We start from the raw sequence: 12,901 nt of genomic DNA, 5'->3' as shown, positions 1-12,901 counted from the left end.
AAGGGGCATATTCTATTTTCTTTTTCTATACTTGTTTTTTTTTGGGGGGTTACACCCGGCAGCACTCAGGAGTTACTCCTGGTTCTACACTCAGAAATCTCTCCTGGCAGGTTCGGGGGATCATATGGGATGCCAGGATTCCAACCACCGACCTTCTGCATGCAAGGCAAATGCCTTACTTCCATGCTATCTCTCCAGCCCCAATTTCATAAAAATGTTCAAACATTTTTCTTTGAATATTTATTTTTGTTTTTCCCAGTTTTCATATTATAACCCTACTTCAAAACATTCTGAGGCTTGATCTTTCTTGGCATACTTTAAATATTCTATTTGCATGAAATTTGTGCTCAAATAACTATTCATTACATCATTCATGAGTAACAGACTTTGTGAGAGGTGTGACTAATAATTACATAGATGCAAGATTAATCCAAAAATTCATAGATCATGAATTTTAATTATAATTTACTCTGCATGCCAATAACAGCTTGTTTTTTCAGGCTGTATTATTTCAAATTAAGTTATTGGAAAGTTTTGAAGACACATGAGGCCGAGAGGATAGGAAATCTTATTGATGTATTTTTGGATTGCCTAACACATAAAAGTCATTAAAACTAAATTTGTGGTCTATGTTTTAATTTAGATTTTGGTATCATACCAAGCTGTGCACAGAGTTTATTTCTAGTTAGATGTGGCTCTAAAGCCTATCTGTGTATTTTATGTGTATATCTAGTTATTTTATCATGATCATACAAATATATGCAATAAGCCTGTGTGGCTGAAAAAAAATTCAACTATATTAACAAATGGTATATGGCATCATTCAGAATCAAGAGAAATGTATTCAGATGTTAGCAGTAAGGATGGGGCTAACTCTATTTGTAATAAATTTGAAGATGATATAAAGATTCATGGAAATTTTGTGTAAGAGTAGAGGTCAGCACCTACTCATGCCCCTATTTCATACTATCTTGGGGAGCAAAGGATATACATAAATTGTCCCATGTCTTCTGAAATTCTCAGAGGTTGAAGAATCAAACAAGTATCAAATGAAGAAAACTATGGAAGTTTATTTTTATCTTTTTATATGGAAGTTTATTTATGCATATATGCCCTCTGTAAGCATGAAAAAACTCATAAAAATAAATTAATCCAAATATATTCAGATATCATCAGTTTTTATTTATTTTTGTGGTGGGGCCACAAAAATTCTGGCTCTGTGCTCACTTTGAGTCAAGAACATATGAGATACCAGGAATGAAAGTCTGATCAGTTGCATAAAAGACAAGTATATTAGCCTCTGAACTATATCTCTGACCACTCAGAGACCATCATTAAATAGCTAAACTAGAACAGGACCTTGGGGGAAGGAGTAAGGGACAGTCAGAGAGGTTTCCAGGGAAGCCACTATAAACAGGTTCCCTTCTTTTGGGAAAGATATTAGGAAGTGAGGGTGAGCTCTTCCCCCAAACAGCAAGAAGTAACCTTTATAGAAAATTTTCACATGAGTATCTTTTACTTTTTGGTTTTGGGGCCACACCTGGTGGTCCTCAGGGGTTACTCCTGCCTCTGTGCTCATAAATCGCTCCTGGCAGACTCGGGAGACCATATGGGATGCTGAGAATCGAATCCGGGGCTCATCTTGGATTGTCCTAGAACAAGGCAAATGCTCTACCACTGTGCTATCGCTTCGGACCCCATGAGTATCATTTTCAAAAGTGTAACAGCACAGCCTTCAGTATACCTCTCATAAATTGGCTTTCTACCAAAGACATATTTGGAGAAGGCAACCGATTGTTATCTTACATTATATATTGTATTGTTTTGTTATTTATAATTACATTGCACATACTTTGTGGTGTATGGAAAACTTCTGCTCCATCATGAATGATCAAATCAGACCTCTGTATCTAGAGATCTTGGTATCTACACAGGTCAAAGAATGAAGTCTATGATGAAGTCTTTATGGTTCTAGAAATTCTGTTCTATCAGTGTTGTTATAAACAGTCTTCTGTAGTTGGTGGTCTTGGTTTTTGGAGTGATCCTAGGATGAAGCTTAGAATAGAGTCTTTCATTATATTTCCACAAGACCTGTTCAGTTGCAGTTGTCTCAGCTAGACCTCTGGAATTAGAGATCTTGGTTGTTGTACAGATAGTAGGACAAAGCCTAGACTGAGGCTTTTATATTGGTCCCTGGATAAGTTCTGCCCCAACATGGTTGTCATGTCAGTCTTCTGAATATAGCGATCTTCGCTTTTGCACAGACCAAAGGATGACAAGTCTTCTGATTTCATCTTATCGTTAGATGGTGAGGTAAGACAACCTTCTCTTAGATCAAGTTGTTGCCATTTCCTCATTGTCAGAATCTGTAGTATGGATAGGTCATTTCTGTTTAGGGAGATCTGAGAATAGTAAGCATATCAAGCGCAGGAACATCATCATTTCTCTTTAGAGAGTTCTGATCAAGTCAGGAGCTGCCCAATGCAAATAGCACCCATGCAAAGTCATAAACACCTGACAAAAAAGCCTGCATTACAAATAGATTACCAGTTTTCCTGATGTGACAAGGAGTGGGGGGACAGAAACATGGTGAGGAAAGAGAAAGAGTAGAATTAGTGAAGGGCAAGTTATGTCAGTGGAGCCCCTGTCCCTGTCTTCCTGCAGCCCCAAAATGGTTAATTTTCTCTAAGCATTTGGGCTTCTGCACAAATGCTGCCTCAGCAAGAGGGTGTCTCAAATCCCATGGAGATAGCCTGATTGCAATGAGATAATTATCACTCTTAAAATTGTCAAGAAATAAAGGAGGTCTGCCTGTGTTTCTGAATCCCTAAAGATTTCCTCAGAGGCCTAGGGAGCACACCCCCAAAAAACTGCATTTTCAAGCTGCCCAGTGAGTAAATTCTGGCTATGGGGGTCGCCGCAAATAAGTTGAGCACTCTGGCCTGCGGAGGCTCCACCCTACTGTGCCTTTGTTCACTCTGAGGACTTCAAGGGAAACTTCTCCTGCACCTGTCTGCCTGTGTTTATGAATCCCTGAAGGTCTCCTCAGAGGCCTAGAGAGTGAACCAAAAAAAACTGTCAACTATAGGCAGCAGAAAAGTGTGGCCGCTTTGCTTCGTGGCCACGCACTCTTTCGAACTAATGAACCCACCACAACATGAAGGAAAAACCACACTACAAGCATGACATGGGGAAACCTCACAGGCAAACACCATACACAGAGAATGAAGACAAAAGCTCAAATGACCTAATAAATTCCAACCACCTGATTAACCTCTAGGATAAGGAATTTAAAATAGCAATATGGAAGATGTTTGAAGAACTCAAAGAAAACATAGATCGATCTGAACAGAACACACAGACAGAAATCAGAAAATTCCAAACTGAAATAACAGATCTAAAAAACACGGTAGCTCAACTGAAAACCTTAATGGATGGCCTCGCCAACAGGGTATCAGCAGCTGAGGAGAGAATCGGAGTACTGGAAGATGTGATGCAGAAAAACTCAATACAACAGAAGAAATTGGAAAAGAACCTTAAGACAAATGACAGGCAATGGAAAAAGTACTCAAGGAATGCGAACAGATGAAAATAGAAGTCTTTGATAAACTCAACAGAAACAACATAAGAATCATTGGAGTCCCAGAGACCCAGGTAGGAGATCTCTAGAAAGAATCAACTGTCAAAGACATCATCAAAGAGATACTCCCAGAGTTAAAGACTACATGCCATCAAATCCTGAATGCCTGAAAGGGTAACAGTTAAAAGCGACCCAAAGCAAAACACCCCAAGACACATCCTCATTACACTGAAAAATCCCACAGATAGAGATAGAATACTGAAAGCAGCAAGATCAAAAAGGGAATTTACATTTAAAGGAGCATCCCTAAGACTTACAGCAGACATGTCACAAGAAACTCTCAAGGCCAGAAGACAGTGGTGGGATATTGTGACAAGACTGAATGAAATGAATGCCTCACCAAGAATACTGCACCCAGCCCAACTCACATTCAGGTTTGGAGGAAGAATACATAGCACAGATAATAAACCAGCCTTAAAGGAAAAACTGACAGGTCTACTCTAAGACAAGAGAGACCAACAAACACAGCAAACTTATTTACAAAGATGACATTAAATCCTATGACAATCATTTCCCTCAATGTCAATGGACTAAATTCACCAATTAAAAGACACAGAGTGACAAAATGGGTCAAAAAGATGAATCCAACCTTCTGCTGCCTACAAGAAACACATCTGAATAGTCAGAACAAACATAGACACAAAATCAAAGGCTGGAGGAAAATCATCCAAGAAAACAACACCCTCAAAAAAGCTGGGGTGGCCATATTAATATCTGATGACACCAACTTTATACTCAGAAAAGTGGTAAGGGACAAAGATGGACACTATGTACTAATCAAGGGACATGAGCAACAGGAAGAAATGGACTATTAAACATATATGCACCCAATGAGAGACCAGCAAATTATCTAATACAATTAATGACAAATCTGAAAGAAAAAATCAATAATAACACAATGATTGTGGGAGACCTCAACACAGCCCTATCAACACTTAATAAGTCAACCAGACTGAAACCCAACAAAAACATACTAGCCCTGAAAAGAGTAATGGAAGAAAGAGGACTAGTAGATATTTATAGGACACTCCTTCCCAAAAAACCTGGATACACATTCTTCTCCAACGTACATGGGTAATTCTCTAGGATAGACTACATGCTGACACATAAAACATACCTCCATAAAATCAAGAGGGTAGAAATCTTGCTGGCTACCTTTGCTGACCACAAGGCTCTGAAATTAGATGTGAACTACAAAGCCACACAGAAGAAAACTTTAACAATTGGAAATAAAACACCCTGCTTCTGAACAACCAGTGGGTCCGAGATGAAATCAAAAAGGAAATCAAAACTTTCCTGGAAACAAATGATACTAAAGACACAAATTGCCAGAATCTATGGGACACAGCAAAGGCAGTCCTGAGAGGAAAATTTATAGCTCTACAAGCACACATCAGGAAGGAAGAAGGGGCATACCTGAATAACTTAATGATGCAGCTCAAAAAATTAGAAAATGACCAACAAAAGAAGCCGAAAATAGGGAGATAGAAGGAAATAACACAGCTGAAAATAGAACTCAATAAAGTGGAAAACGAAAAAACAATCAGAAAGATCAACAAAAGCAGAAGTTGGTTCTTTGAAAAAAATAAACAAGATATATAGACCATTGGCAAAACTCACAAAGAGAGAGAAATCTGATAACCCGCATTAGAAATGAAAAGGGGGGGGCGGAGAGATAGCATGGAGGTAAGGCATTTGCCTTTCATGCAGAAGGTCATTGGTTCGAATCCTGGTGTCCCATATGGTCCCCTGTGCCTGCCAGGAGCAATTTCTGAGCATGGAGCCAGGAATAACCCCTGAGCACTGCCGGGTGTGACCCAAAACACACACACAGACACACAAAGAAATGAAAAGGGGGAGATCACGACAGATATTGCAGAGATCCAAAGGGTAATCAGAGACTACTTTGAGAAACTTTATGCTACTAAACATGAAAACCTAGAAGAAATGGAAAAATTCTTGGACACCTATAATCTTCCACATTTAAGTAAGGAGGATGTAGCATATCTAAATACCCCAATCACTACTGAGAAAATTAAAACTGTAATCAAACATCTGCCAAAAAAGAAAAGCCCAGGCCCAGATGGATTTCCTAATGATTTTTTTCAAATCTTTCAAGAGGAACTACTACGAATCCTAGCCAGGCTCTTCCATGAAATTGAAAAAATGGAAACACTCCCAAACAGCTTTTTATGAAGCCAACATCACCTTGATACCAAAACCAGACAGAGATGATGCCAAAAAAGAAAATTACAGACCAATATCCCTGATGAATGCTGATGCAAAGATCTTCAACAGAATCCTGGCAAGTAAGATGCAGTGCATCATCAAGAAGATCATACACTACGACCAAGTAGGTTTCATCCCAGGAATGCAAGGATGGTTTAACATCTGTAAATCTATCAACATCATACACAACATCAAGAAGCAGAAAAATAAAAATCACATGATCATATCATTAGATGCAGAGAAAGCATTTGATAAGGTCCAACACCCATTCTTGATTAAAACTCTCAGCAAGATGGGAATGGAAGGAACCTTTCTCAATCTAGTTGAAGCCATCTACCACAAGCCAATGACAAATATTATCTTTAATGGAGAAAAACTAAAAGCCTTTCCTCTAAATTCTGGTACAAGACAAGGCTGTCCACTCGCACCACTCTTCTTCAACATAGTACTAGAAGTTCTTGCTATAGCGATCAGGCAAGAAAAAGATATCAAGGGAATTCAGAGAGGAAAGGAAGAAGTTAAGCTCTCATTTTTTGCAGACGACATGAGACTCTACTTAGAAAATCCTAACGACTCTACCAAAATGCTTTTTAGAAACAATAGACTCATATAGCAAGGTGGCAGGTTACAAAATTTCCACACAAAAATCAATGGCCTTTTTATACAACAATAATGATAGGGAAGAGAAGGAAGTCAAGAAGGCAATCCCATTCACAGTAGTGCCACACAAATTCAAATATCTTGGAGTCAACTTGACCAAAGACATGAAGGAACTATACAAAGAAAACTATAAAGCCCTGCTCCAAGAAATAAGAGAGGACACATGGAAATGGTAACACATACCCTGCTCATGGATTGGCAGGATTAACATAATTAAAATGGCTATATTCCCCAAAGCATTATACAGATTTAATGTGATCCCCTTAAAAATACCCATGACATTCTTCAAAGAAGTGGATCAAACACTTATGAAGTTCATCTGGAACAATAAACACCCTCGAATAGCTAAAGCACTCCTAGGGAAAACAGCATGGTATTGGAATAAAGACAGACCCTCAGATTAGTGGAATAGGCTTGAGTTCTCAGACATTGTCCCCCAGACATACAATTACCTAATTTTTGACAAAGGAGCAATAAATCCTAAGTGGAGCAGGGAAAACCTCTTCAACAAGTGGTGCTGGCAGAACTGGTTAGCCACTTGCAAAAAAGCGAACATAGAAGGTAAAATCCAAATGGATTAAAAACCTTGATATCAGACCTGATACCATGAGGTATATAAAACAACATGTCAGTAAAACACTCCATGACATTAAGACTAAAGGCATCTTCAAGGAGGAAACTGCACTTTCCAAACAAGTGAAAGCAGAGATCAACAGATGAGAATGCATTAAACTGAGAAGCTTCTGCACCTCAAAAGAAATAGTGCCCAGGATACAACAGTCACCCACCGAGTGGGAGAAACTACTCACCCAACACCCATCAGATAAGGAGCTAATATCCAAAATATACAGGGTACTGACAGAACTTTACAAGAAAAAAACATCTAATCCCTCCAAAAAATGGGGAGAAGAAATGAACAGACGCTTTGATAAAAACGAAATACAAATGGCCAAAAGGCACATGAAAAAATGCTCCTCGTCACTAATCATCAGGGAGATGCAAATCAAAACAATGATGAAATCCCACCTCACACCACAGAGATTGGCGCACAACACAAAGAATGAGAACAACCAGTGCTGGCAGGGATGTGGAGAGAAAGGAACTCTTATCCACTGCTGGTGGGAATGCCGTCTAGTCCAAACTCTATGGAAAGTGATATGGAGATTCCTCCAAAATCTGGAAATTGAGCTCCCATTCGACCCAGCTATTCCACTCCTAGGGATATACCCTAAGAACACAAGAACACAATACAAAAACCTCTTCCTCACACCTATATTTATCACAGCACTATTCACAATAGCCAGGTTCTGGAAACAACCAAGATGCCCTTCAACAGATGAATGGCTAAAGAAACCGTGGTACATATACACAATGGAATATTATGCAGCTTTCAGGAGAGATGAAGTCATTTTCCTATACATGGATGTACATGGAATCTATCATGCTGGGTGAAATAAGTCAGAGGGAGAGAGATGCAGAATAGTCTCACTCATCTATGGGCTTTGAGAAAAATAAAAGTCATTTTTGCAACAATCCTCAGAGACAATGAAAGGAGGGCTGGAACTTCCAGCTCACTTCATGAAGCTCACCACAAAGAGTGGTAAGTGCAGTTATAGAAATAACTACACAGAGGACTACCATAATCATGTGAATGAATGAGGGAACTGAAAAGCCTGTCTGGAGTACAGGTGGGGGTGGGGTGGATGGAGGGAGATTTGGGACATTGGTGATGGGAATGTTGCACTGGTAGAGGGGGTGTTCTTTACATGACTGAAACCTAATCACAATCATATGTAATCAAGATGTTTATATAAAGAAAAATAAATAAGTAAAAACAAAACAAAAAACAAAAAAAGAAATAAAGGAAATTCCTCTTAAAGGTGTCACTTAATTAAAGAAAATAAGTCGGAGGGAGAGAGATAAACGTAGAATAGTCTCACTCATCTATGAGTTTTAAGAAAAAGAGTGTTACAGCTTTTTTAGAATTTGTCCAGCAGGCTTTCTGGTCTCCACCGGAAGGCCCCCCAGCAAAAAAAAAAAAAGAGAAGACATTTTGCAACAATCCTCAGAGACAAAGAGAGGAAGGCTGGAAGTTCCAGCTCACTTCATGAAGCTCACCACAAGGAGTGGTGAGTGCAGGCAGAGAAATATCTACACTGAGAACTATCATAACAATGTGAATGAATGAGGGAATTGTAAAGCCTGTCTAGAGTACAGGTGGGGATGGGGTGGAATGGAGGGAGATCTGGGACATTGGTGGTGGGAATGTTGCACTGGTGAAGGGGGGTGTTCTTTACATGACTGAAACCTAACCACAATCATGTTTGTAATCAAAGTGTTTAATTAAATATATTATAAGAAAAGAATAATCTCACTCATTTGTGGGATATGAGGAAAAAAAAGAAAATTTCTTTCTGTTTATTTTTATCGTATGGTTTGTGGTACATCCAGAAATGCCAAGAGTGTATTGGCCTTGTGAAAGCACTTTAGCCCCAATACTTTCTCTCTGGACCCTTTTTTCCTTCCTTTATGTCTAGGAACACCATTTTGTTTTTCAGCATTCTTATAAATAAAAAATAAATACATGATTCCAATCAAAATTTCAAGAAAGAATTCTCCTGTCTACAGTTACATAAAAAACATATTTTACTCTTCCCATTACTAATTATTAATCAAAGAAGTTATCCAGAAAATAATTACTAGTTCTGTTTTTAATTTACTTGCCAGGGCCTTTATAAAATTTGTTTGTTGATTTTATATCTTCATCCATGCTGTTTAGAAACATTGGGTAATGAGTTGAATTCTGTTTTGAACATGTGGTTTGAACAAAAAGCAGAACTGACTGCTTTGTTTTTTCAGGAAAACATACTAAGAAACTTTCTGGTGTGGGTGAGGGGAAATAAGTAGATTTCTAATGATAAAGTGCAATTTGGAAAGAGAACAAGGAGGAAAGTAAGGAAAAGAAATTACCACTTGTGTATATCTGCAAAACCCTGGGATAAACACCTTGTGTCTTTTACTGTCCTCAGCCCATGTCACACACAGTAGAAACAGATTCTAACAGAAAAGGAAACATTTAAACAGAAAGTAAATTTAGATGCATCCTTCAAAATCTAAGAAAGATGCAAAATCCAGTTTACAAAATGATAAGGAATCAAGTAAATCTAAGCAAAAACATCTTAAACAGAAACACTTTAGAATTATTCTGCTAAATCCTCTTGCAGTCATATTAAAACTACAGGCAACTTGTTGCCCTGGGGAAAAATATTTGTTCGCTGCATCACTGCATTATTCCCCAGACATAAAGTTCCAGGTGGGAGTGTGTTTGAAAAGAGCAAATTCAGACATTGACTCATGAAATGAAGCAAATGAGGATTTATTCTATTTAACACTCTGTGAAGAGAACATTAATACAGCAGGGTTGACACTTTGAAATATTTGCCACTAGGACAATAAACTAATGGAAAATATTATTCAACAATTGCAGATCTGTATCTGAAGTGGGAAATTTAAATTTTGGGGTTTTAAAATGCAAATCCAATACCAGGTTTTTTTGCACAAACTTTCTCCCATATATCATGCTAAAGAAAGCTTTACAGATATTCTCACTAAAGTTAATTATAAGGATACATAAATTATGAGGTCTGAGCTGCTAAACTTTAAAAGTACTGTGAGCACTTGAAAATGTTTAACAGGTGAGTTGCTTTATTTATGTCCTCCATTTAAATGTCACGATCTCATGCTGGAGATAGGTGTATAGGCTGCTTGCCTTGCATACAGCCAACCTAGATTTAATGTCCAGCGCTCTAGATAGTCAGTAGTAAGCCCTAAATACAGATGTCTGACCCAAGAACAAAATAAAATCTCAGTTCCTTAATTCATCCATTACTTCCTTACTGACCGTGGATGTGATCAAGTGATTATTTTGACTAATGGGACATCAACAAATAAGGCTTCATTAGAATTTTCCAGTACAGCTTTGTCCTATTGACATGCTGCCACTATCTGAGAAAAAAATCCTCGACTCACTTTCTAAAGATGAACAACCAAGTGGAGGAAAAGATCCAGCTACTCCAACTTTCTTCACTCAGCCCAGAATCCTGAGCATTAACATGGGCCCACCAGGTTGACTCCAGCTCACTTATTGCAGCAGAAGTGGCTATCCTCCCAACAGAACTACAACAAATAAAGTGGTTTAAATCATTACAAATTTGTGATTGTTTCTTAGCAGCATTAGATATGTGGTAGAGTATGCTAAAAAAACATGGGTTATTTACTAAAAGGCTGTATTGCACAAAAGTGAATGGGAAGAAGAAAGAACAGATGGGAATAAAAATATCCTGGAAACAGAAAAAAACATGAAAACTATCTCTTGGGAAATTGCATTTAACTTTTTTGATGATCATTGAAAGGTAAAAGCTTTTCTGAGTATGTTACAAAAGATAATGATTACATTTTTCTTCTTCCCCCTCTGCAATTTTTTAAACTAAATTCATAAACATTTGTTAGCTATAGAGATGTCCTCTGAGTTATTCCCTGAATTTTAATACTTTATTCAGCGACTTAGATTAATGGGGCTGGTCAAAGTATAGGTATAGGTGCTGGAGCAGTGGCACAAGCGGTAAGGCTATGTGCTAGCCTAGAACAGACCATTGTTTGATTCCTTGGTGTCCCATATGGTCCCCCAAGCCAGGAGCTATTTCTGAGCTCAGAGCCAGGAGTAACCCCTGAGCATCACCCGGTGGGGCCAAAAAATAAAAGAAGAAGAAGAAGAAGAAGAAGGAGAAGGAGAAGGAGGAGAAGGAGAAGGAGAAGGAGAAGGAGAAGGAGGAGAAGGAGAAAGAGAAGGAGGAGGAGAAAAAGGAGGAGGAGGAAGGAAGGAAGGAAGGAAGGAAGAAAGAAGGAAGGAAGAGGAGGAGGAAGGAAGAAGACAAAAGGAGAGAAAAAGGAGGAAAATAGAGAAAAAGGAAATGGTAATTTGGAAAAATATATTCGATGAGTAGGACCCATAATATAAGTCTGTGGTGTTGTATTGACTGTTTCTTAGGTCCCAATAGAAGATATAAACAAGGAAATGGGTAAATTGGAGTATTTTATCAAGACATTGTCATAATGAGCACTGTATATGGTATCTAGTACAATTGAGCACTTAGGCGCAAAAGTAGGGCGTTCACCCTATATTTCTAAGAATTACTGTGAACAAAGAAGATGAAGTTATTTTATATCTAATAAAATTAAGGCATTAGAACATTGTTAGTAACCACTGCAGTAGGAGGACCCTGGCTTTCAATAATATTCTGCACCTGGTCCTGTAGATAAATACATTAGGATATTATTATAGGCTTTTGTAGTGAGAGGTTGATTGCACACCTATACACTCTACCAGGGGTCCTCAAACTTTTTAAACAGGGGGCCAGTTCACTGTCCTTCAGACTGTTGGAGGGCCAGATTATAGTAAAAACAAAAATTATGAACAAATTTCTATGCACACTGCATATATCTTATTTAGAAGTGAAGAAACAAAATGGGAATAAATACAATATGTGGCCCGCGGGCTGTAGTTTGAGGACCATTGCACCACTGTTTCTGTTGTTGCTGGTTTCTTGATGGTATAAACGATAGTCAAGGCTTCGTGTTTCCCCTCTTCCGCTTGATTTGAACACTTCTCCTCACTATACACTGACACCTATGGTGTTAGGAGTTTCTACCCTAAGTTTAGACCATTGTGTTTCTTCATGGAGTATTTTATGTATGCATGGTATATATTTTAAATGCCTCAGATAACTGCTATCATTCTGCATTTATCCTTTTTATGGCTTACTTTATTTTACATAATATTTTCTAGTTCCATCCATGTTGCTGCAAATTTCATGACTGTATCATTTTTAACCGCTCTGTAGTATCCCATTATGTATAAGTGCCACATCTTCATGATCCATTCATCTGTTGTTGGTCATCTAGGTTAATTCCAAACCTTGGCTACTGTGCTGTGTTGCAATGAATAGTGTAGTGAATATGTACTTTCTATCTTGGGGATAGATATGCAGAAGTGCGATTGTTGGGTCATATGGCAGCTCAAATCTGAGTTTACTAAGCACCCTCCAAACTGTTTTCCATAGGGGCTGAACCAGACAGCATTCCCACCAGCAGTGGATGAGAGTTTTCTTACCACATTCCTGCCAACAGAGATTGGTCTCATTATTTTTTGATGTGTGCCATCCTCACTGGTCTAAGGTGATACCTTATTGTTGTCTTGATTTGTATTTCCCTGATGATGAGTAATGATGAACATGTTTTCCTGTGTCTATTAGCCATTTGTTGATCTTTCTCAGAGAAGTGTCTATTCATTTCTTCTCCCCATTTTTCTATGGC

The 12,901-nt window shown here is 38.3% G+C and overlaps 1 protein-coding gene and 1 non-coding gene across 2 annotated transcripts in view; both read left to right on the top strand.

Annotated features, from left to right (window-relative positions):
• The window catches only part of CITED2 (Cbp/p300 interacting transactivator with Glu/Asp rich carboxy-terminal domain 2), a 1,046,546-nt gene that overhangs the window by 59,536 nt on the left and 974,109 nt on the right, over positions 1-12,901 (top strand). The gene's annotated exons all lie outside the window — the stretch shown is intronic.
• Positions 8,493-8,554, top strand: LOC126031863 (U7 small nuclear RNA). The gene has a single exon (XR_007503676.1). It is a non-coding gene; the product is annotated as a U7 small nuclear RNA (small nuclear RNA).

The sequence above is a fragment of the Suncus etruscus genome, chromosome 15 (genome assembly GCF_024139225.1).
Source record: "Suncus etruscus isolate mSunEtr1 chromosome 15, mSunEtr1.pri.cur, whole genome shotgun sequence".
Lineage (NCBI taxonomy): Eukaryota > Metazoa > Chordata > Mammalia > Eulipotyphla > Soricidae > Suncus > Suncus etruscus.
This window is presented reverse-complemented; position numbering and strand designations above follow the sequence as displayed.